The following is a 26,435-nucleotide window of genomic DNA, read 5'->3' on the forward strand; positions in this document are numbered from 1 at the left end:
TTTTTTTTTTTTGAGAAGGAAAGAGTACCAGCATCTCAAACTTAAACAGCTCCCAGCAGCCAAACTACTACAAGAGAATGCAACTCTTGTAAGCCAGAGGGTTGGATCAGATTACCTCACAACTGTCTCTTTCTCGTAGTAAGGATTTAAAAATAATCCCTGACAATTGGCATAAGGGCTCAGTCAGCTGTCGTCGAGAGCGAAGCACACATGAAGGTGGAGATTGGCTTTTGTTTTCAAAGCCCCAGATGAACTCTGGCACAGACGGTGATCCCGCCTCCGGGGGCACTGACAAATCAGCATGCTTGCTGCTTCTTCAAGCCCTGAGTCACAGGGTGGAATACGCAGAAACTCTTGAAAGATGGTCTCCTTTGGATTCCTTCCCGAGCCACCTGACTTTGGGCTAGAACTCTGCGGGAGATGCGTGGAGAGCTGGCGTAAGGTAGAAGACTTCGAAGAACGAGCCTGTGCCCAGAGACACGAGTCCTTTGTTCACGGTGAAAATGGCCGCCGAACTGCAGTGATAAAGCGGGTGAGCCGGTGAGCGGAAGACAAAGCCATTCCTAGAAAGCGTCGCCAGTTTTTCCTTTCTGCGTTAGCCGTGAGTACAGGGCACTGCATTGAGTTGCCAGGCTTTCTCTTTTGATACCCATATAAAGGAATTATTTTAAAAAATGGGGAATTATAAAAATGTGCCCATCCCATGATAAATTTTCACATGTTCCCCGATATTCCTTTTCAAATTAAGGTTTGGACTCAAGGACGAAAATCCTCGCAGAACTTCCCACATAATCTCTGATCAGCCTTTACCTATGTCCACATGTGTGGGCAGGGGCACGGGTGTGTGGCTATGTATGCATGCGTGTATGTGCACGTGGAGGCCGGAGGCTGGCGTGGGCGGTCTTCCTCAATGGTGCTCCATGGTATTCTTTGAGGCAGGGAGGGTCTCACCCTGAAGCCGAAGCTCGATAGCTCAGCTAAACTGGCTGGCCGGGGAGCTGTGCGACCTGCCTGAAGCACACCACCATTCGTGAGTTTTTACATGGTGACAGCAGTTCAAACGCAGGTCCCTAGGCTTGTGCAGACCGCATTGAGCCGTCCTCCTGCCCCTAGGTATCAAGGATAATGGCCTTGCTTCCTAAGTCCTGAGGCTCAGAACATGGAGGTGAGAGCACGTCTCAGGACTCTCAGGGCAGGGAAGGAGGGCATCTGTCACTCAGCGATGCTTGGAGTGCCTTGGCTTTTGCTGATGGTGCTCCGAGATTCGGGGTCAGGAGCCTTATCAATTGAGCTATCCAAGCTGGTGCTGATGGTGTTCTAGAAGAGGTAGGGATGTGGCATTGCAGCCTTTTTCTTTTGATCTAAATAAAATATTGCTTTCCTGATTAGGATGTAATTGATAAAGATGAAGATACCAGCCAAGTGTCTTCTGCTTTAATTAAATAGGTGCTAAGCGGCTTGATCACTTTAACAGTGACAAGTTGCCGTGTTCACTCATCCATGAACAAAATTATATTACAGTGTTTAACCTACTCACACGGGAGAAGTGGCAGCATTTGACTACTCCTTGTGGAAGAAAAGACTGTCTAACAACAGAACGAGAATTCCCTAATAGTCAAAGCTTAAAGGTGAAGGAAAAACTATAAACATTCGTTGTGCTGCTATTGTATGCCAGACACTAACGATTCAAATGTGAAGCCACTATCCTCAATATTCCATTATGACACTCAAAGGCATGGGAACATAATTTCAATACAGTGAGAGAAATATTACTGTAAATATATACAAAACACTGACACTGATAAGGAATTTTCTGGAAGTGATGTGTTCTAAAGGATGAGAACTTTACCTGGTGACTGTTTCTCAGGAAAGTGAACTCCAGAAGGAGAGAGAAACTACATGCAAAGAAACAAACGCACTGTGAAGCCAAGCCCAGGGATGTGCACCGTGAGGCCAGCACCAGGGAGACTGAGGCAGGAAGAGCGATGGGCATTCAAGACCGTGGAGGAGGACCACGATGCAAGACTCTGTTAGAGAACAAAGGAGGGAAGGGGAGGAAAGGGCAGGGGAGATAGAGAGAAAAGGAAGGAGCTAGTGAGATGGCTCGGGGTAAAAAAAAAATATCCAGCACACAAGTAGCAGGCTGTGGCAGTGCATGGGGGGTCTGTGCCTGTATGCCAGGTGTGTCTTCGTGTACACATGTGTATGTGCACATGCCTGTCTGTATGTCTATGTGTCTGTGTAAACTCAGTACTCAAGGCAGGGGCAGCAGGCAGGGGCAAGATGACCCCATAGATGTCATGGGCAGTCAGCCTACCCAAAACATCAACCTCCAGGTTCAGTAATACCCTGTCTCAAAAAATAAGGTGGAGAGTGATTGAGGAAAACACCTGATGTCACATGAGTGAGTGTACCTGCATGTACGCACATATAACACATACAGAGAGAGAGTAGGGGGCTACTCCTGCCTTTTTGTGTGTTTGTAGCATCTAAGAGGTCATCCTTGAGTGGGCTGGGAAGCTACCGCTACTTCCTAGAGTAAAGTAGACAGGCGCCCTGCAGAGAAGTAACCCACCATTCCCAGCGTCTGCTCAACTCACACTCAAGGACATTTGGAAAATTCAGAAAGGAAATCGTACCAGGGGTACCCCGCAGTAAAGGCATCATCTCCCAGTGTGCAGTCTGCTTGCTTCTGTGATGCACCAATAAGATGAAGCCACCAACACCTCCATCAGCAGCCACCACAGAACATCAATACACTTGTCTTTCCTCCCCCTCTGGTCTGCTCCAGGGTCCAATCCTGCTTCCAAAACGCACCTCCAAAGCAGCCTGTCACCTTGGACTTGCTAAGGGAGAATCCTGAACAAATGCAGGCCAGTAGGTTCTCAGCCATTCCAACAACCCATGAGGAAAAGAAATGATGCTTTCCCCAGACCTCAGACAGGGCCAAAAGGCGAGCTGTGCCTCTATCCGTTGGTTGGACTGAAGGGAACTCAACTCCACTCTTTCTTATTCTAAAATCTAACTCTCATGGCCAACTCTCAGCGTGCTTGACTAAGAGACACAGGCAAATGCATAGAGTATTATCTGAGCTGGGGTTATTGTTGCTGTGTTGGCACATGCTGAAGCAATGTGGGAAGGAAAGGGCCTACTTCACTCACAGCTCATTATCAAAAGCAGTGAGAGCAGGAACTCAGGCAGGACAGGAGCCTGGAGGCAGGAGCTGAAGCAGAGGCCATGGAGGGGTGCTGCTTACTGGCTTGCTCCCCCATGGCTTGCTCAGCCTACTTTCTTTTTTATTATTTAATTATCTTTATTAATTACAGTTTATTCACTTTGTATCTCCCTGTACCTCCCTCCTTCTTCCCCATCCATGTCCCTCTCCCAGTCCACTGATAAGGGAGGTCCTCCTCCCCTTCCTTCAGATCCTAGTCTATCAGGTCTCATCAGGAATGGCTGCATTGTCTTCTTCTGTGGCCTGGTAAGGCTGCTCCCCCCTCTTGGGGAGGTGATCAAAGATCAGGCCTATCAGATTATGTCAGAGGCAGTCCCTCTTCCCATTACTATGTAACCCACTTGGATACTGAACTGCCATAGGCTACCTCTGTGCAGGGGTTCCAGGCTATCTCCATGAGTGATCCTTGGCTGGAGTATCAGTTTCAGAAAAGACCCCTGTGCCCAGACTTTTTGGATCTGTTGCTGTCCTTGTGGAGCTCCTGTCCTCTCCAGGTCTTACTATCTCCTACTTCTTTCATAATATTCCCTGCACTCTGCCCAAAGTTTGGTTATGAGTCTCAGCATCTACCTCAATACTCTGCAGGGTAGAGCCTTTCAGAGGCCCTCTGTGGCAGGCTCCTGTCCTGTTCCCTGTTTTCTCTCTCCTCCAATATCCATCCTCTTTGCCTTTCTGAAATGGGGATTGAGCATCTTAGCCAGAGTCCTCCTTCCTGATTAGCTCCCTTAGGTGTACAGATTTTAGTATGTTTATCCTATATTATATGTCTAATATCCACTTATGAGTGAGTATATTCCTTGTATGTCTTTCTGCTTCTGGGATACCACACTCAGGATGATCTTTTCCAGTTCCCACCATTTACCTGCAAATTAAATGATTTCCTTGTTTTTTATCACTGAGTAATATTCCATTGTATAGATGTACCACAATTTCTGTATCCATTCTTCAACTGAGGGGCATCTGGGCTGTTTCCAGCTTCTGGCTATTACAAATAAAGCTACTACAAACATGGTTGAGCAGATGTCCTTGTTGTATACTTGCTAAAGTCCAAGTGGATCAAAGACCTCAAGATAAAACCAGATACACTAAACCTGTTAGAAGAAAAAGTGGGGAAGAGCCTACTCCTCATTGGCACAGGAGACAACTTCCTGAACAGAACACCAACAGCACAGGATCTATGAGAAACAATCAATAAATGGGACCTCATGAAACTGAAAAGCTTCTGTAAAGCAAAGGACACTGTCATCAAAACAAAAAAACTGCCTATAGATTGGGAAAGAATCTTCACCAACCCTATATCTGTCAGAGGGCTAATATCCAGTATATATCAAGAACTCTAGAAGTTAAACAGCAACAAATCAAGTATTCCAATTTAAAAATGGGGTACAGAGCTCTATAATTCTTTATAGAGGAATATAGAATGGCAGATAAACACTTAAAGAAATGCTCAACGTCCTTAGTCATCAGGGAAATGCAACTCAAAATGACCCTGAGATTTCACCTTACACCCATCAGAATAGCTAAGATCAAAAACTCAAGTGACAACACATGCTGGAGAGGATGTGGAGAAAGGGGAACCCTCCTCCACTGCTGGTGGGAATGTAAAGTTATATAACCACTTTGAAAATCAATCTGGCGCTTTCTTAGACAACTGGGAATAGCGCTTCCTCAAAATCCAGCTATACCACTTCTGGGCATATATCCAAAAGACGCTCAAGTACACAACAAGGACATCAGCCTGCTTTCTTATCGAACCAGGACCACAAGCCCAGGGATGAGACTACACCCAACGGGCTGGCCCATCCCCCATCAATCACTAATTAAGAAAATGCCCTACAGGCTTGCCTACAGCATGATCTTAGGGAGCTATTTCTTTAATTGAGGTCCCCTCCTCTCAGGTGATTTGAGCCTGTTTCAAGAAGTACCCCCATACAAGGTCCACATGACATTTTGTGTATTTTGCTCACAATGGGCCAATCTCAGACTAGTAACCCCAGACTCAGAAGTCAGGAACAACAGGAGAAGTTCAAGGTCATCCTCAGCTACTCTCCTAGGTTATAAAAATTAACTAATTTTTAAAGGACAAATCTACAACTCCCCAATGTTAAGAATATTTAACCACATGCTCAGCTAGCTTCTCCCCTTTCATTAGAATGTGTTTTCAAATTGCCAATGGAATCGTATCCTGTGCTGTAAACTGACAAATTACAGTAGGTAACTATTTTTGCCTTCTGCCCTGCCTTCCTTTAGCAATGCATGCACTGTTTCCTTGGAAAACCTTTTTTCTGTTTTCCATCCATGTGGTTTGAGTGGATGGAGTAGACCCCACTCCTGGCCAGTACGAATGAGACGTAGGGTTTTCAGCTTTCTTTTGAATTTTCTTTCCTTTTTTGAACAATGACTGAAGTCCAGAACACTCACGGCCATAATATAGGACAGGCCTATCTAAAAATGAAGTCGACGAGGAGAAAGTGAGGGAGACAGATTAGCTTTGAGTTTGATAAGGAGATCAGCAGCCCTGTACTTCTTTCCTTTGAAGCTGGCTCACCTTGGCATTCATCACTGACCACTCTTCTGTTTTACTCTGTGGGAACTGCCTTTTAAAATCTCAGGCTTCTAGGTGATTTTCAAAACTCTCCTGGTAAAGCCAGATAGTTAAGATCGGGCATGGTCCCCCTCCTGTTCTGGGGCCTTCCCTCTAGTAATGAGGACGGTGAAACCCCAGAGTCTCAGTGAAATCTATGTTCCAGCCAAGACAGGAACAAATAATACACGTAATAAATTAGTTAATTATAGAGCATGTTAAATGTTAGTGAGTGCTATGGAAACAGGGAAACCACAATCAAAATAAGGAGGATTGTGGAGGCAGGAAGGAGTGAAAGCTGCCTTATGGCCACACTGGCCAGTGTGAGCATAACAGGAGATAAGAACTTTAAAGAAAGAGTTTACAGGTCAGGGAGCTAGGCAAGAAGATACCTGGATGGAAACAGGGTGCTACAGGAAAAAAACTGGGTGACTGGAAAAACCATGGTTCAAAGATGTACAAGATTATCCTTAGATGCAAGATGGACAATTCAGGTAAGTCTGTGAGTGAAATGATAATGGGAAATGATAATGGGAAGGACAGTTTGGGGGGATTCTCCTGTTACCCTTGGAGGCTACAAAATATCTCCACAAACTATCTTTTAATGGCCAGTATCTCTCCATTCTGTCTTTATCAAGGCTTTTCTTGGAAGAAGAGAGGAGAAGCAGAAAGCCTTTGTAAATTGTTTAAATGAATAAAGGAGAATGTAATCTAAAGCTATATATTAAAAAAAAAAAAAAAAAAAAAAAGAAAGCCTAGTGGTTCACAGCAAGGATTCTACTGTGTGTGTGTGTGTGTGTGTGTGTACTCCTGCACGGGCGCGTGCGTGTATATTCACACTCACATGTCTACATGTCTGTTTCTTGTTCCCTCTGTGAACATTTGGTTCCCTGTGCTTGTGCTGGAAAGGGCACGCCCTCACGTGTCAGTGAGCATTACCATACCTGATTTACAATTTTCAGCATATTTGGGGTCATGCAGGTGCCCTCATCATCCATACTTCAGATATGGTATTAAAAGCTGCAACATGGATGCCAGGCCAAAGGAAAACGCAAGGTTAGGAGGGGCATTTCTCACAGGAGTGCTATGGGCTGGCCTCAGAAGCACCTTTTATTAACACCTTGATCTAAATTTAGAAGTTAAAACCGTTTCCATGGATAAATACTGATAAACTTCTTTCAAATGGGGAGGGGAAGAGCACATTAGCTATGTATTTCTTTTCTGATAATTTTAATCACAGATTCAGTAATTCTCAAAAGCTCTTTTTTATGATTACAGTTAGAACTTATCTCAAACTTCAACAAATACTTCTGCAGCATTCAACGAACTAAAATATTTCCTCACATTAATGTAAATAAAATAGCCTATCACTGAGGATTTATATAAGACTTGTATGTGTGCATGAGTTTGAATAAGTAGGTAGGTTGGAGATGAATGATTGACAGATGATAGATAGATGAATAGATGATAGATAGATCACTGAAAGATGATTGAAAAATGATAAATGAATAATAGATATAGAGGAGTGATAGAATATGGGAGCTAGATTAATGGTACATGAGAGATGATATAGATAATAGATGGATGATAGATAGTAAATGGCAAATAAAAGGTAGGTAGATAGATTGATGGCAGATGACAAATAAATTGATAGATGATTGATAAATGATGATAGGTATAGCTAAATAGATATAGGATGGATAGATAGATACATAGATAGGTAGATAGATAGATAGATAGATAGATAGATAGATAGATAGATGATAAATAGACAGGCAGATAGATAGATGATAAATACATGATAATGCATACATGCATACATGATAAAGAGATAGACAGACAGATAGATGATATACAGATGATGATAGATAGACAGATGATGGGTAAGTAGATACACAGATCGATAGATGATAGGAAGGTAGGTAGGTAGATAGGTAGATAGATGATAAATAGATAAATGTGTTTATCTGAACTAAGTGTACATGAGCTGCACACTCCATCCCTCTCATAAGGAAATGCTTCCAAAAGGATTTTTATAAGAAACCCTTTCTACTTGTCAAGCTCCAAAAATATTTAAATAAATCAAATTTCCTGAAATTTAGTAACATCTTCATCATTTTGAAGTTGTTTATATGTATCTTTTTACAAATATTCTTTAACATATGTTTCTAAAATACAGGAAAGGAACATGGACCTGCCAAAGCTGAAACCAACTGACAGCACACATTCAAAATAAGGTCTGGAAAGCCTGGAGGAGAACTGCCTGCCTGTATCCGGGCATCCCAGCATCCCTCTGGCCCTCACGTGGTCCGACCACTACCAATGCCATCTTCCCTTTCGTCCTGCACTCACTTTGGTTGCTTACAATATTTTTCTCTTTTATGTCTCTGGAAAATATTTGAACATCAGCTGTACTGAGCATGCGTTTGTAAGGAAGGCTCTAAGACAAGAGCGTGTTCTTGCAACAACGTTTCAAAAGCGCCATGGATTTGCTGTTGTTGCTGTCAGTGTCCTTTGAGACAGTCTCACGCTACAGTCCAGGAGGACCTCAGGGTTTGCTGACTGTCGACAACAGAAGAGGACGCTTTACCTGCTCCTCCACTCTTCACACTTACACACACACACACACACACACGCATAAAATCACATAAAAATAAATCAAACAACAGCTAGACTTAGACGTAGTGGATTTCTCTCTCTCTCTCTTTGTAAAAAAAAACTGATATGTCAGTGCCTTAATGATTCTAGACTGAATGTAGTCCGTAAGTGTTTTTTCATACTTTGACAATCTGGTTTTAAATAAAATATTTCTATGTTTTTATTAGGAAAATTACTTGGCTATGAGGTATTCGTTATCTTTGTAATGGCAATACCAGTGGTAGCCTGTAGGGGGCGCTTCGGGGCACTCATTTCTATCATCAGTGTTTCCTCTGGTTTGCCATTCTCGAGGAAGCCAGGAGCTGAGAAGACATGAGTTTCTCTTCCATTTCTATGGAAAGGAAAGGGTAACCATCCCTTATCCCAATCAGTCTTTACAAGCCCTGACTTCCAGAGCTCAGCACTACATCAAACGGTTGCTATTTAAATTGTGAACCAGCATATGTCTTGACTAAACCCCTCTCCACACACCTACACACGCTCACACTCAGTTTCTCTTCATGTCCCACATCACTTATGCATCTCTCGTTCTGGACAGTTGCAGTCAACAATCAATAAAACTCTGTCACTTGATTTTCCTTTGTGCAAAATTGGTTAAAAATCACAGCGCCAAAAATAAGTGCTGAATTTGATGTATGTATTCTGCACAGGCACAATATTTGTGACTAATGCAAGCTCCCCACACGGAAGGAGGCCACGAGTCTCCCAAGCATTAAAGTGGATCTAAATTACAAGGGGTGAACTTGACAACAAACAGGGAGGAAGATAAAGAGTGCAAAACAAGAGGGAAGGGAAGGAATACGGATAAACGTCCTGAGCGTGAATAATCTACCACAGTGCTGTAAGTAAGATAAAAGACAGCCATGGGCTACATCTGTGCAGGGGTTCTAGGTTATCTTCATGAATAGTCCTTGGTTGGAGTATGAGTCTCTGGGAAGTTCCCTGTGTCCAAGTGGGTTACCTAGTAATGGGAAGAGGGACTGCCTCTGACATAATCTGATTGGCCTGCTCGTTGATCACCTCCCCCTGAGGGGGGAGCAGCCTTACCAGTCCACAGAAGATGACAATGCAGCCACTTCTGATGAGAACTGATAGTCTAAGATCAGAAAGGAGAGGAAGACCTCCCCCATCAGTGGACTTGGGGAGGGGCATGCATGCAGAAAGGGGAGGAAGGGAAGGATCAGGAGGGGAGGTGGGAGGGGCTTATGGGGGGGTACAAAATGAATAAAGTATAATTAATAATAATAATAAAATATTAAAAATAAATAAATAAATAAATAAAATCCCCAAACTGTAAGAAAAAAAAGACAGCACCTGCCCAGAAAGCGCCAAAGCAAAACCCAGAGTCCAGCCAGAGGCATACAGAAGCCAGTGTGTGCATGTGCTCTGTTCCCCGGGGGGGACAGAGAGGCCTGAAGGTGGTGCATAGGGAGGTCTTACGGTTTGAATCTGAACTGTCTCCTGTGGGCTCATGCTCCCAGCAGTTGTTCCCCCAGCTGGTCGACTATTTTAGGAGCCCATGGAGCCTTGGTGAGGCGGGGCCCAGCTGGCAGAAGTAGGTCTCTAGGGCTGAGCTGCTGAGCTGCCCAGACCCTAATCTGGCCTTTCTCTCTGCTTCCTGGCCGGCTGTGATGTGAACAGCTTCCACAGCCGCAGCCTGAGCCGCTGTCATGCTTTCCCTGCTGTGGTGGCCGGAGCATTCTCAAACCATAAGCCCTTTGGCATAAGCCAGCATAAGCCCTTTGGCCCTTCAGGTTGTCAAGCCCAGCAGCCACACACAGCAAAGGTGAAAAAGACACACAGAAAGATGAGACCTCCCCTGCCTTCTTCCCCACATCTATTGTCAAATCCCAGGGACAGTGCTGCTCATGACTGCCCCCTGCATGGTCCTTCCCAGCATGAGCCAGAACCAATGCCAGCTCTCCCTTCCCACTGGAATACAGAGTCATCTCCCACAGGGGTTTACCTACTGCCCCTCTGCCTATTCTTCCCCTAGAAGGGACAGCAAGCACGTAGTCATCATATCTCATCCATTGCCTAAGAGATAAAGCCCGTCCTCTGAGGAAAACAAACAAATAAACCAGACTTCCCATCCTAGCTTGTTGAACTCCCCAGTTTCTTCCGGTCCTCCCTTTCCACACCCAAGGTTAGGAGGAAGAAAGGAAAGCCTATCTATGTCAGTAGTTTTAAAACTGATTGTCATGGGAAGCAAATGAAGTCTGAGTGAGGGGACACGGTTGATGTGGGCACAGCCATGTCAAGGACCCCAAAGCCTCAGATCTCTGGGAGAGGAGAAGCCTTCCCTGGGTGAGGCTGTGAGGACTGGGAAAGTCTTCCTTCTGTCCAGGTGTTTATTGATGATCCACCAGTGTGTGCAAAAGCCTACTACAGCTTCCTCCTCCAGGGTCTGCACCCTGAGCCTGGGCATAAACTCCGTGAGCTTCCAGGTTGGTGGCAGGTGCCCTCCATCAGAGAGCACCGCCCACCCACCACCAGCTTTGCTGTACGGGTGTCTGTCGTTTCTTCATCCCTGTCTGGCCCCAGTCACGTTACCACCGAGAACACAGCAAATCACTGTGCGCCCTTCACATTCCTCTATCTCCCTAACTATGGCTCTTCTGAATCAGGTTGGCCTTCCTATTTCCCCTCTGCCTTCTCTCTCCAACAGTGATTTAGTTCAGCAATTCCCTGACAGCCTGGTCCCAAAATACAATTGAGCATGTCAGAGACTGGGGCTCCATTGTAGAGTCCCGTGGGGAAGATGAAAACGGAAGTATGCTGGGTCCACTCGTGTCTACGAGTCTTCTCCTTGTGTCTGAGCACCCAGCCTCATCCTTCTCTGTTCCATGTTCCTCAGGAACGATTTCACTGGCCTTCAGCCCCACAGGAACAGCACACAGTACCCTGGTCTCAACAGGACACCATTGCTCAAGGACGGTAGACACCATGACAGCCCGGAACAGTTTACCTCAGAGGACCTCTAACGGACTTCGTGCACAGCTCTGCACCCTCTGCCTGACAAGCTGCCTTCGTGTTAAAAAAAAAAAAAAGGAGGAGGAGGAGGAGAAGAACAGAACAGTTAAGTTCAAGACAGTCGTTGAGACCAAACGTGTCATTTCCCTTGTCAAAATGAAAGCTGTAAATTTTAAACCTAATGCTTAATGTATCTAGATATTGAACATAGGGACTTTTATCCTCTGCTTAATGGTCTGTCTAAAAACATCAAAAAAGATTACTTAAGAACTCTGGGCCTCGGAGGTCCTATAAAATTGAATGAATCTTCCACCGCCACCACCCCCATACACCATCTCTTCCAAGTTTTAAAAACTTTATTGGAAAACATTTATGCAATATTTTATATATTCTTTTTTTTTTCTTCCCCTCAGATACTAAGTCTGGTGTGCTTGATTGCTGGTTAAGACAAGCGGTTGGGTATGATGAAATTTTATTAGATTAGAATCCGAAACTTTAATAGCATCTGCTGCTGGGAATGAAGCAGGCCTTACTCAGCATCTTGCAGAACACAGAAAATGGTCTAGCGCGGCTCTCCCCCTTAACGTAACATCACAGTAGAAACATGAGGAAGGGACTTCAAAGCCGGAGAAAGAGAGTTCAAATATGATTATTTTTCTGCAATACAGGGAGACCTCTGGTAAAGCAGAAATGCTAAGATTTTGGAGCTAAAAGAAGTTGGAACACTGGACCTCAATATTGTCCAAAAAAAAAATATCCCTCAAATATTACTCCTCTGAGGCCTTTCAAGCCTACCCCACAGGAGCTGGGGAGACAGCTGGTGGGTAAACACTTGCTGAGCAGGCATGAGAGCCTGAGTGTGGTCCCTAGGACCCACAGAAAACATCTGGACATGGCGAGGCACTCCAGCTCTGGGGAGTGGGTGCAGGCAGATCCCTAGGGCAGTGGCCAGCCTAGTCAAACCAGCTGTTCCCAGATAAAAATGATAACTGTCACAGAGGAGATAAGATGGGACAGCTGAGGAAGACATCTGACTCGTATGTGTGCGTGTGTGCGCACACACACACACACACACACACACACACACACACACACACAGAGTATTGTAGTCAACTATAAAACTGACTTCCAGCATGGCAGCATCAGAGCCCTAAACCTTCCCTGTTGAGAGAAGCAGCATCCTTGTGGTCTCTGGGGTTCAGGAAGCATGATGGTTGTTGTTCTGGATTCTGGGTTTCATGTACCGTGGTGGCTAGCATGAGCCATGGAGTTTAGGTAGGTGGAGACTGCTCAGCTATTCTGCTAAATCTAAGTCCTTGGGCTGCACACCACCGACTCCCCCGCCCCCCAAGAGCAGAGTCGCTAATTAAGGGACTGGATGTTTGGGAGATGGCAAGCGTCCAAGGTACTCCTGATTGCAAAATGTCCGATATTTTTAAAGCACCACAGAGTCGAGGGCGGCAACTGCATTATTTGCTTTATTTACCTTAAGAGTGCTCTCTTGTGAGTGTGTTTCTGATAAAATAAATAAATAAATAAGTCTGCTGCAGGCCCTTGCGTGGAACCGTCCCACTTTAATGCCCCAGCCCAACTGGGTTAGCACACAACTGGCTTGCCTGGGATGCCTCTGCCTCATTAAGAATCACTCCTGGGCGAACACAGCAGCCAATGGGTTAACGAGGTTGGGCAGCCTCAGCCTGTCAGCAGCTGCTTAAGCAGCAGGTTGGGGAAGCTCTGTTGATTCTCATTCTCTACTGCTGAGTGATGGAGGGTCAGGATACAGGAGAAATCTAGTCAGGCCACAACCTGTGCTCTCTGACAAAGGAAAAAAAAACAATGTGTTTTATGCCCGGGGGCAACAAGTCCTCTGTGATACTGGGCACAGGGCAAAGTCTGAGTATAATTACAGGCTATGAGTGGGTGAAAGGAGGCGGCAGAGAGGTCCAGCATTGTTCTGATGATGCTGTATTGTGGAGACTGAAGATTCTGTAGGAACCAATCAAGAATCAAAACAGTCACTTGAACTATGATCATGCCTGTCTTCATCAATGCTGCTGACAAATCCCTGGTATTTAAATGGTAACTTTTGATCTCTGAGGTCATTTGGGGGATAAAAACACACTCACGCACATACCTGTATAAATCTACTAAAAATACTGTCTTTTAACCAAAATCCTGTTTTAAAAGATGTGGCAATTTTCAAACACAGGGTGAATTCTTCAAGTTATGGTTATTTATTCATGTGATAAACCAACACTATCTCTTCCTTTGATACATCTAAATATTTTGTGGGGTGTTTGTTTTGTTTTGTTTTGCTTGAGACAGGGTTTCACTCTGTAGCCCAGGCTGGCCTCCAACTCAGAGCAATCTTCCACTCCCAGAGTACGGGGCTCCCAGGCCCCTAAGATCAACACTGACCTCTAAACAGGCACCCTAAAGCTTTGTACTTCCAGCTTCTCCCTCAAGGTATGTCATTTGTTGCAACCTGTGTAAAACCTCAGACTCCCAAGGCCCAGCTGCCAAGGGTCTGTGTGGGAGCCAAGAACTAACACTTCTGGAAATCCCACCCAGGCCTTGTCAACCAAAGCAGCCATGTTTGGAATGATCCAGACCTAGGATGGCTCATAACACTCTCCTCCCTCCACATCCTTTGCTGGCCCTCCCTCTTTATGACATCAAACTCGCCATGCTCTCAAGCTTCGGGACCCCGGGACTCTGAGCGAGCTCCCCTAGCAGATAAAACATGACCTCCACCCTAAATCACGGTGGAGCATCTACTTCTGGCCAACACCTAGCTCTCCCTTTACCCCCTCCTCTACAGCGGTCACCTAAACGTACAAAGTTGGTTAACAAATTGCCAGATCCATGTCCTGAGTCATCCTTCAGTCTCTTCCCACATCCCACTCCAGCCTGGCAGCCAACCTTACTGGCTCACCTTTCAAAATGTCCCCAGAACCCAGTCACTTCTCACCACTTACCCCAGCCAAATCCCTCCTGCCTCTTCCCTACATCAAGGCTGCAGCCCCCCAGTGAACTGCCTTACTCACCTCTACTTAACGTGGAACAAAAAGAGCGATTCTTGGATATACACACTGCTTTCTCACTCAGAACTCTCCCTCTGATTCATAATAGAACTCGGGTGTTGTTATACTACCTCATCAGGAGAAAAGGATCCGGCTGTGTTCCTTCACCTCCCACCCAGGTGTAAAGACATTCCCCCTTGCTTGCTCTTGTCACGCTGACCTCTCTGATCCTCCTCCCACGCACATGTGTCTGCCTCAGGGCCTCGAGACACGCTGTCTCCTCTATGTGAAATATTCCTGGGTTAGTTCTTTGCCGATATCATTCCTCAGGTTGTCTACTTCTCTACTCAGGGGGCCACAGAAGGAGTCTCTCTCTGTTGACAGGCAGCACTGGGTTCCCCATGCCCCTGAGAACAAATCTCCGATGTGCCTCTCTCTCCCCCCACCTTTTTGTCTTGCCGATTACTTAACCATGGGGTAGTGCGCTGTAAGTGACCCTGGCCAGGGCTTGGAATGCGAGCTTCACAAAGCAAGTCCTTCCTCCTCGCTGTTACATCTCTAACACCAGGAACACCCGCCTGGCCTGGCCCAGGAGCCTGGCATAAGTGCACTGGTGATGCTAATGAACAGTGTAGCTTAAACTGGAAAGCCCACCCTGGTCTGTCAGGACTGACACACTGAGTTTCCTCTCCAGGAACGGCGAGCCATTTTTCTAAGCACCAGCCCAGTGTCGGTACAGGTGCAACTGGCTTGCACTGCTGACAGGCAGCAAGTCTGAGAGTCAGGAAAAGAAGCCCGCATTAAAGCAGCTTTCCAAAATCAGGCTGCGGTTCATAGTCGCCATTCATCTTTGCACTGGAAAAAACTGTATTTGAGCTTAAAATGACTCTTCTCTAAAGCTTTCGACCCAACTCAGCTTAATTTAACTCATCAGATTGGAACACTTAGACTCTGGTCCCCGCCTCTTCAAGTGCAATGACATTGACAGTTGAACCCGGGGACCACGCTGTATGTTTTCTAATGTTATTTGTCGGACCGACGCTCGCAACAGAAAGCAACTATTAAAGAAAAATAAATGCGTGCAGAGATTAGAGTCCACATTTTGAAATGTCAGTAAATACAATATTTTTATGACAGATCATAACGACTTGTAAAAGGCAGCCATATGTCTATCAAGCTCTTGATTCTTCTATTTTTTTTTCCTTTGGGAGAAAAAAACTTTTATTTTTCAATCTGAAGATAACAGCACTAAATGGGAACTTTCCTTTATTTGGGGGAGGAACTCAGAGAAAATCAGATGTTCTTAGCCCGTAGATTTTGCTCTTTCAAAGAAAAACAACAGGGGCATTCCTAGCTTGTCATGTCACAGTACACAGAGCAACAGAAAGATATGAGGAAAAGAAACCACGGCTGGAACATTAGAGTCAGCTCCCTGGACTTTAACGTGCTGTTCTGCTACTTAGCTGGGCCTCCAGGCAGCTCGCAGGTGTGCGTTCACAAATAGCACCATTAACAGAATTCTACATGCCCAGGTCACTTGACTTCGATCCCAAAGAAGTCTTAGAAAACACCGTACAAATGACTGACTTGAGGGTATGTCCCCGACAGACAGCCACTTCTGGGGAGTAGGGGTGACTCTTGACATAGCCACCGATGGTATGGGGCGGTTTATAGACAAAGAACAGAGGGTCTTTTTGCAAGCCATCCAGCACACTGAGTGTTTCAGAGTGGAATCAAAGCAGCAAGGGGCCAGGCAGGGATTTTCCTAAGAGCTAGCACCTCTGCTTAAAAGTGATTAGGACTTAACGGTCATCGCCAACCTCCATATTCCACTACACACACTCACTACTTCTCCAAAACATGTTGAAATTACATCTCAGGCATAAGCTTTCTTTTGTTCCGATGCCAGTCTGTAACAGATCTTTATGTGAACAAAAGCTCCTGTCTTTACAATAACCATCTTTCTTTAGAACAGGCATGTGATACACTTTTGGGATGCCAAACCACACAATAGAGAGAAACCAAATAATTCCAGTGAGGTTTGACGAGCCTTCAGCAAGCCCTACAACAATTCCAGTCACCTGTCAATCAGGAAGTACCGTATAAAGAACTGAAGGGCACTGTCTTTTACCTGAGCCATTCTTTTAGGCTCACTTGAGACTTAAAAAAAAAAAAAAAAGAAGAAGAAGAAGATGGAATGAATGCATTCCGTGATTGTTTGAATTGCTGCGATGCGCTCTGTCGCAAACGGCTTATGGATAACCATCAGCCGGTGCTGCTCATCAGCCTAACAAGTGCAATGCGCTGCTGAGAGCAAAGGATGACTATTTATTTAACAGCTCTTGGCAGGAAAATTTGTTGCATGCCACAACTCCACAAAGAACATTAAAATCAATGACAATTTATAAACCAAAGGCTGGGAATTATGCTTTGGATTCCCATAATTCATCAGAATAAAGCTGTCAGATACCTTTTATTATAAATTAATAGCCTGTTGTCGGAGGGCACTTGGGTGCAGATGTTTTTGTCAGTTTGGTACTGACATCTAGTGGACAATAAGGAATACTCCCCCTGTCTTTTCCAAGCCCCAGATTATCCCTTTCCTGTTTCAAGAGTTTTATTGTGCATGAAATTGTATGTGAGTTTAAGATTTGTGCATTTACTTTGGAGCCGAAGTATTTTTCACAAGTTTGAACTTTGTATGGTAAACCTTGACAGTGTGATTTAACACAATCTCAAGGATACTCAGTGATCACACCTTTTAACTTTTAAAAAGGTCAATATTTTTAACCTTTGGGGCTCTAGTCCCTTACATTTCTTTACTATTGAAGTAATTCTACTGGGAGCTGCAAAGAAGGCTCAGGTGGTTGAGGGCATCTGCTGCCCCCGCAGTACCCAGGGCCCCACACGGCGCTCTGCGCACCTGGAGCTCCAGCTCCGGGGGATCTGGCGCCACACGCGGCACATATTCAAGTACTTAGGCATACACATATACATAAAATAAACCTTTTGAAATATTTTAATTTACTATAGTATATAAAAGCATCGAACATCCAACCCCAATGTTCTCATAAAGAAATCGAGATTTAAGGCTAAAATAAGGCCTTGCTTAGCCTGTATTTGATTGGAATTTGGGATACAATGTACATATTATGAGTTTCGTCTCCAGATTAATGTGACTCCCTTGAAAGGACTATTTAAATGCTTAAGTACAGATTTCGTTGCCCAATATTTCAGGCTGATCTACACAATACCTCTTTGTAATTAATTCCACATTCATTACCATACTGAAAACCAGGGTTGGAGGGGATTGCTAATATAGACTTCAAACTCCTGGGTATACAGTCTTGGCAAAGGAACATGTTAGGACCTTTCTATGCTTTGGATAAGGGGTCCATCTGGGGGCCCTGCATGTCACTTTTCTAGAGGGTCAGGGACTTAATGAATTATCCTCAGTCTCTCAGAGTTCTCAGACTTAAGATAGAGAAGACTAAAGGGAAAAAGTGCACACTGTGATGGAAACAGTGGCACAGGCCTGTAATTCCCAGCACTCTGGAAGGTGAATCTCTGTGAGTTTGGGGTCAGCCTGGTCTACAAAGCAAGTCTAGGACAGCCAAGGCTACACAGAGAAACTCTGACTTGAAAACCTGAGAGACAGAGATTGAGAGAGAGAGAGAGAGAGAGAGAGAGAGAGAGAGAGAGAGAACATTGTGTGCTACTCTTGTGTGGCACTGTGCTTGAGCACTGCACACAAGAGAAATAGTGTGTGGGGTGAGGATGAAAAGATTCTCCTGGCTTTATAGCCCTGAAGGGAACCATGGATGGTGTCCTCTGGAGCGGACACCAAGTTTCAATTTTAATAAAGAAGGAACATCTTTTCCTAATTTGATTGTTACTTGGAAAAACAACAAACAAAAAAACAACCAAAATTATAATCTCTCTGACTTTGTGGAACTATAAAAATGGTGAGAATTGCATATGAAACCATCTTATAAATTTTGTGAGGTTTATAGCATCCATTTTTGGTTGCTTTGGAGTCAACACATTACTATGACTTCAGAAGGCAATGGTGTCATGATTATGAAGATTAGCAAACAGACCCAAATCCAAATAGACACAAACTCAGGGAGTCCTTTATACGAAAGTGGGAGGTGAGTCTGCATAAAATGTAAACCCTCAGCTTTTTATGGAGTCATGTTCAAAGAACTGTTTCAGAGTGTTTGTGGTTTTATTTAAGAAACTTTAAAAATCTCGGTTCCAACCTCCAGACCATTATTTGTGTATCTTTCAGAATAAGAATTTACAAGTCATTAAGATAAAGACAGCTAAGCAATGTCTTATCAACTACCTTCTTGGTGGGTGGTTTTCTTATTCCTAAGACAGCTAGGCTACCTTCTGCTACCATAAGTATTTAACTGTAGCTCTTCTAATGAAAGCTATTGGGGCTGGAGAGATGGCTCAGCTGTTACAAGTACATACTGCTATTCCAGAGGACCCCAGCTGAATTTGGGGCCAAAGGAAGAGCAGCAACTGGAATCTGACACCTCCTTCTGACCTCCTTACATGGTACCCATGCATGTGGCATCACACATACAAAAAAAAATCATAAAAATTAAATTTAAAATGTATTACCCCATTCGTATTTATCCATTGCATTCCCTTATCTTTTAAACGTTTTTCTAAGCTCTTGCTTCACATATTGTCCTATGGAAACTCCCTGCACAAGGACATTTCAAAGAGTCCCATTGATGAAGGAGTCCACATATTCTGGACATACCTCACAAGGCCCATCCTGGACACTGTGGCCAGCCAAGGCCTGAGTAAGACAGGACATCAGGTGTGAGTAAGGAAAATTCAGAAGGAAGAAAGGGAAGAGGAAGGAACAAAGGAATGAAGAAATGAAGGAAGAAAATATGGAAAGGAAAACAAGCCAAGGAGACCTTTGTGTGTAGAATAAAAGCCTCATCATGCGCAGGAAGCTGCACCCTATTCCCGTCATCATACCCAGTCCCTCAAAACACTCTGTGTGGCCAAGAGACCCGAAGAGGCAGCTTCCTCCTGCTTAACCAGGGTCAGGATCCGCTGCGCCAAATCCCCTTCCACCTGTTATTTTAGGGTGCAAATATAATTGTGACACATTAGTTAGACAGTGCCTCAAAGAACCCCTTGTCCAGCTTACTTAAACACGCTCGTGATAGCATCCAAGAGGTCAGAGACATGGGAAGTGGAAAACACAACCAAGTGTGATTCTACAGTGGGTCAAGAGGTCATCAGGGCTGAGACCATAGGAAGCCATCACACCCAGGAAACCTTCGGGGCCAGAAAATGAGGACAACCATGAAGAAAGACTAGACTGTAGTCACAGAGACAGGAAAGGTGCCTCCTAGAGAGAGGCAAACCAAGTTGTGGCTCCTTAAAGAGGAGAGCAGCCAAAAGTAATGACACCCCAGAGCCAAAGACAGCAGTTTCATCCCACAACCCAGAAAGCAAACAGGAAACCAAGATAAGCAGCCAGAAAGGGACAAGGAAAGGCAGAGGAAAAACCTGGGGATCCAGACAGGCAAAACAATGTGTCTCATGTATTCTCTCAAATTCAGAATGTAGAGTCAAAGTTGTGTGTGTGTGTGTGTGTGTGTATGTATGTGTGTGTGTACACAAGTATGTACATGTTTATCTGTGCATGCATGTGTGTATGCATATGTGTGAACGTGTGTGTGCATATACATGTGTCTATGTGCACACATATATTAGGATATGAAAGTAGGAGAGTATAAAAGGACAGGGGAACTTATAAGATGGGGGAATGAGCAAGTGTAATACTTTTGATATAGAGGCAGAAAGAGGACAGGTTGGAGGGAGGAAAAGGACCAGTAAGAGGGGCATAGGGGTTGAAGAGGACAACAGAGGAGAGAAATAGAAACAAAACAAACTAATAAATAATTAAGAGCACACAATGCTTTCATAGAGGACCTCAGTCCCATCTCCAGCACCCACATCAGGTGGCTCACAATGCTTTAACTCAGGCTCCAAGGGACCTGACACCCTCTTCTGGCTTCCATGGGCCCTGCTGTGCCCGTGCCCAGGCCGATGCTCATTCATCAAGTGAGGACCTAGATGCCCTGCTCAGATGTAGCCCATGGACAGCTCAGTCTCCATGTGGGTTCCCTAGTAAGGGGAGCAGGGGCAGCCACTGGAATGAACTCTGTTGCTTGTTCTTTGATCATCTCCCCCTGGTGAGGAGACTTTACCAGGCCACAGAGAAAGAGGATGCAGCCAGTCCTGATGAGACTTGATAGGCTAGGGTCAGATAGAAAGGGAAGAGGACTTTCCCTATCAGTGGACTAAGGGAGTGACATGGTGGGGGAGAGAGGGAGAGAGAGTGGGACCTGGAGGAGATGAGGGATGGGGCTACAGCCAGGATACAAAGTGAGTAAAATGTAATAAATAATAATAATAATAAAAGTTTTTTAAGTCTTTAAAGGCATTGCCCACTTTCCCTTCAATCATCAGGTTTTCCCATTTTCACCACTGACCCTGCAATGCATTTTAAGTGTTTCCTGTATAAATTCAGACTTTCTGATAATAAACACACTATTTGCTCACGGTCATAGTACAGGTCTGCTGCAAAAAGACGTGTGCTTCTTTGACACAGGATATTCTGTGTTCATCAAGGACCAGGGAGAAAAGCATGTGGCAAGCTCAAATGAATGTGTCTTTCAATTGTCAACTTTGAATCTAAAGATGTAGGATTTTCACTTGATCACATCAGATGCTGCCTTTTCGCTGTGTGTTAAAACCAAGGAAAATTCTAATTAAGTGAGTTCAGTTTCAATCAGAAAAAAAAAAAAAAACATAAAATCACATCTGTAGGAATTTTTATGCTGAATAATTTTAAGTTAATAAGTGATTAGCAGCTCATGAGAAGACTGGAGATTTATAAATTAATGTAGTTAATCAATGGTTTATACTTTGTTCTCTTCACTTAAGCTCCTCCTTCAATCTGTCACCAAGACTTCTATCTTTGAATTTCAGGATAAAAATGATAAACTAATACTTGGAGAACAGGCAGGAGTCAAGGGCCAATCAAATGTTCTGATGGCTTTTCCGGGTAATCCTTTTGATATTTTATCATTCAGGTTGTAATAGCTACACAGGAACCGCGTGTTGATGCTTTGAGATAGTCTCGAGGACAGACACGGATGACCGGAGCTGATGAAACAACCAAACATCAACAATGGAAAGACCTCCAAGATGGTAAAAAGAACATCACAGAGGCGGGAAATGAGGGGCTGGCCAACATGTAAACAAGAATCGGACTCTGTTTATCTCTTCCTTCCTCTGCCAAGATGGGAAACTTGCTTTGTGCCTTGCTTCCCTCATCGTCCAATTTAAGATCCCCCTGGCTTGTAAAAGGTGGCTTATGCAATCCACTGGAGTACCTCCAAGGAGAGAACAAGATAGGAAGTAAGAGGAAATGGAGAAACTTACACCAGAACAAGAGGTTCCATATGCAGTGGCCTTGGCAGAAGCCTTCCAAGACACCCACCCTGTTTCAAATTCTGTTTATTTTGTTATGATAACTGTCAAGATAGAGTTTCTTCAGCATGATCTGTATTTTCCCAAAGATCAGTATATCAGAGAATAATAAGAAAAATGCAAGTTTCCCTGAAGTCTTGTGCTAATCTTCAACCCTTTGATCACCTTAAGGGACTATGTGGGTGTGGTTAATAAGGAGAAAGAAGTTCAATATGCATGCACAAAACTTTAAAAATTACTTAACTTTTAAAAACTTGATGTGACTACAAAGCCAATTGAGAGTTTCTGTGAACCCCATAGCATTTATCCATCCCTTGGACAAACTGCTGAGCTTCTTCCAAGGGCATACCAGAACAGGGAGACTATTCATAAGAACTATGGAGTAAAGAAAAATATCAGAAATGTCAAGTGAAAGTTTCCGGTTTCTTTGAAGACTCAGTTGAGTCATGTGATGTTTTGCTAAAAGCTGTCTTGTGAGAGGGCATGTGATGTTTTACTGTGAACTCTCATGTGAGGGGCGTGACTTTTGTCAGCTGAGAATATCTGTGGGTGGACTTTGAGGAGAGGAGGTATATAGTAACCCATGGACAGTGAGACATTGCTTTTTGGATATTGTTGTGCTGATCTTTGTGCTTTGACACTTTACTTTGCAGAGAGAAACGTTCCAGAGAACTTGTTGGGGCAATCAAACTGAGTCTTGTGGCTTTCGCTGACTTGTCCCAATCTTCTGAATCGTACTGATTCATGTTGCTGCTTGGTTTTGGCCTTTAGACTGGACTGCTGGTACCCAGACAAGGACGAGTGAACTCATCCCAAAGAACTATTTCTGTAAAGGTCTACAACCACCTTCACCTAATAACCTTCTTTCTCCCCTACCTCTGGTCAGTGGGTGGAAGGGAGGTAGAAGCATTAAAGAAACCTACATAAAGTAGGTTTGGTGAAAAATCTAAGCCTACAGAGAGGTCTGAGGACCCAGGACCCAAGTCTGGTCATGGTGTATTGGGTCAAGCCTCAGAATCCTATCGTGAGATCATTTCCTCCCACTCACCCCTCTACCAGCTTTTCAAAAAGTGAATATAAGGGGCCACAAGTGAAGTAACTAGCTATTCTAATAAACAGTGCAATCCAGAGGACCAGTCCAGTCCACCAGGCATTACTTTAGACCCGTAATGGCAAGAGCGTCCATTGTCTTCTCGACCCATAACATGGAGGTAAATACAGCACCAGCATCCTGAAATCCAGATCAGGGCTCTTCAAAACCATTCCTCTTCTTAAAGGCGAGATGTTAAATATAAAAAGGGTGATTTATTTTATAAGCTTTGTATTTGCATAAAAGTTTTAAAAACCACCAGTTATATTAAATGTGTGGCACCTAATTTCTATTTCTTTAAATTTGAGGTTAAAATTAAATAGGAGCTTAAAATTTCACCCACAATTGTTAGGGGATGATGGTGTCACGTCAATATACTCAGTACCTGACTGAAAACACAGACATACCCAACAAAAGCAAATTGGTCTAATACCGTGTCATGGGCTTGATAATAAATGATATATCCCACTGACAGTGACACAGAACAACTGCATCCCTGGAGGATGGATGAATCACTGAAGAAGAGCAGGGGGTGTTGCTGTAGGCACTGTTCCTCCAGTCTTAACAAGATTCCATCTGGGAATGGGACTCTGTAGCCATGACAACTAGAGCAGAACAATACAGTGCCAGGCAGGTATATGATGATGGTAATGGAGTTGTTGACACTCCCCAATGCGGGCAAAGGCAGGGACAGAAGACCTTCACCAGAGGCTCCTCTGCCAGCTGCGAGTGACCATAGGAGGTGCCTGAGTATGTAAGAAGTGGAAGGTTAATTAAAGGGGGGTTCCATGAGGCAGCATCCAAGAGGTCAGCACCCATGTTCGGGGGCACTTTGTGGTGATGATGCTGGAGTTTGGGGGTCATCATGCTCCTGTAGGTAACCCCTCGCCCACCTTTGATCTGAAAGAAGGCCCAGTAAATGGATTTGCCTCACCAAGTTGGGCTTTGATGAAATCATTCTTTGGTCTGTCATGAGTACCCATCTGGAGTGAACAGGCATCCCTGTGTGTCTCCCAGGAAAATTAAACCCACGAGACATTACTATATTGCTGTGAAACAGAGAGGAGAACATATTTTAGAGAAAGGGAAGAATATTGGCAAGCGGGGGCTGAGAGAGGGCTCAGCAGTTAAGGGAGCTTGCTGTTCTTGCAGAGGACCATGGTTTGTCCCCAGGCCTACATCAGGCAGCTCACGTTGGCCTGCAACTCCAGATCCCGAGTTTGGCTGCACCGGCCGCAGCACACACATGTTCATACACACAGCGACACACACAGAAACATAAAGTCGAATAAATAACCAAATAACCCTTTAAAAACAAGATTGTAGGGGAGCATAATACATTCTAGGAAGCCCACCAATTAGCTCATATAACTAGAATTCAGACCTTAAGGGCAAAAATGTCAACAATTACATTTGGAAAGGTATGCTAGGACCTACTTTTAAAAAGTCTCTTTCAAAGGCACAAAGGAGCCATCTTAGATTGTAGACCCACAGATGGAGATAACAGATAAGATCTTTGCTCTCTTTCTGGTAGCCTTTGGAAAGACTAGGGGCAGGAAATGTATACAAATAAAACCTTTGTGTTCATTTTTAAATTTTGAAGATAGAAAATATTGAGCCTTATGTCACTGGATTCATAGCCACAAATGTTACCCCAAAACTTGGTTTAAAAAAAAAAAGTGTATTAGAGGTCACAAGCTATATTACAGGATCAAAGCGGGCCAACAGATGTGTTAAGGTTATCTTAAAACTTCCTTTTAATATTTTTGTGCCTTTGGCTTCTAGTATTTATGTCTTTGGGAATTTAACATGAAAATCCAGATATTTCATGGGAATATGTGTCAACTGTATCCAATCAAGAAATAGCCCCGCCTGCTGGGTTCCAAGTATATTCTCATGGTCTCTATCACTGACGAGAGAGTTCAGTTACTTTTATCCATTATCATACACACAAGCACTAAACACAACTGTTATTTTTATTCTGACTCAATAGTTGATTTACACAGTTTCAGAAACTCCTGGATAGATGCTGTCTTCAACAGTGCCTGCTACACTTTCCCTCTCTCCACTTCCTTAAGCACTCAACATTCTCAGCCTTTCCGGTCACCTGGGCTTCTTAGAGGGACAATAAATCAGCAAATCGTTCAGATGCAGTCACAACCCATCTGCGGACTTTGTGCACTTGGCAGGTTTAAGATTGGCTTTCCAGAGATACTTTTTCTACTCGTGACACCCTCCCCATCAATTCTTCCAGAATTCAAAAAGTTAGTCAGCTTAATCTGAGCAGTCTTGACTCTTAAGCTTGATATAATCCAAAAAGCCTCCGTTTTAACATCTGATAAACTCATCCATTGTGAGATCATAACCCTAGTTAAAGGTTAGGAATCTTCTTCAGCTTAACTTCTGCTAAGATGAAAGCTACTGGGAATAAATACGTGTGGGTCAAAGTTGAATCATTTAACCTAGAAATGTCCTGTTAGACCGAGTCTTTGGGTAGATGCTGTGGCTTCATCAGCCTGCTCTTTGGCAAATGACAGGATGTCCAGGTACAACTAGTGAGATACTTGCTTACGTAAAAGGTCTTTCCTGAAGGGCTAAGGGCTGGAGAGATGGCTTGGGAGTTAAGAGCACCTTTAAAGGATCAAAGTGTAGCTCTCAGCGCACACATGGCGATTCAAATCTGTTCATAACTCTAGTTTCCAGTGATCTGACACCCTATTATGGCATCTAACCAGCACTGCACTCAAGTGATACATATATGTATGTGTGTATGTGTGTATGTATGTATGTATGTATGTATGTATGTATGTATGTATAATCACTCGTACCTACACATACAATAAAAACAAGTAAATCTTTAAAGTACTGGTATAGTCAGGCATGGTGGTGCACATGTATAGTCCCAGAGCTTGGGAGGCAGAGGCAGGAGGATTACCACAGATTCAAGACCTGATGACATGTCTTCCCAGTGAATTCCAGGCTCTCCGGGTCCAGACAGTGAGAGCCGGCAAGATAAAAACAAAACCAGAGTGCTACTGCAAGTCCTCTGTGATAACAATTAAATTTGCCTTCTAAGAATTTTGGGCTCATTTGCAGATTAATCAAGGAATGGGTGTGAAGCTACAAAAGTTTAAAATGTTCAGAGTTTTCTAGTTCTGCCCATGGGGGTGACAGGACAGAAATGGTTTACTTCACAGATTCTTGTCCTGGAACCACAGGGTGACCTCAGATTCTATGCTGTGCCCTTTCAAGGCATCCATTAACTGTCCTCACCATGGAAGCCCTACAGAACCACCGACTTTTGGGATGCCCAGCATCCAGACAGGTGTCTCTCCT

General features: G+C 44.1%; 1 pseudogene; it reads left to right on the plus strand.

The window, feature by feature from the left end:
- Positions 1 to 361: 361 nt before the first annotated feature.
- The window catches only part of LOC129675646 (CD2 antigen cytoplasmic tail-binding protein 2-like), a 77,458-nt pseudogene continuing 51,384 nt past the window's right edge, over positions 362 to 26,435 (plus strand).

The sequence above is a fragment of the Psammomys obesus genome, unplaced genomic scaffold (assembly GCF_907164565.1).
Source record: "Psammomys obesus unplaced genomic scaffold, mPsaObe1.curated_primary_1811, whole genome shotgun sequence".
Classification (NCBI taxonomy): domain Eukaryota; kingdom Metazoa; phylum Chordata; class Mammalia; order Rodentia; family Muridae; genus Psammomys; species Psammomys obesus.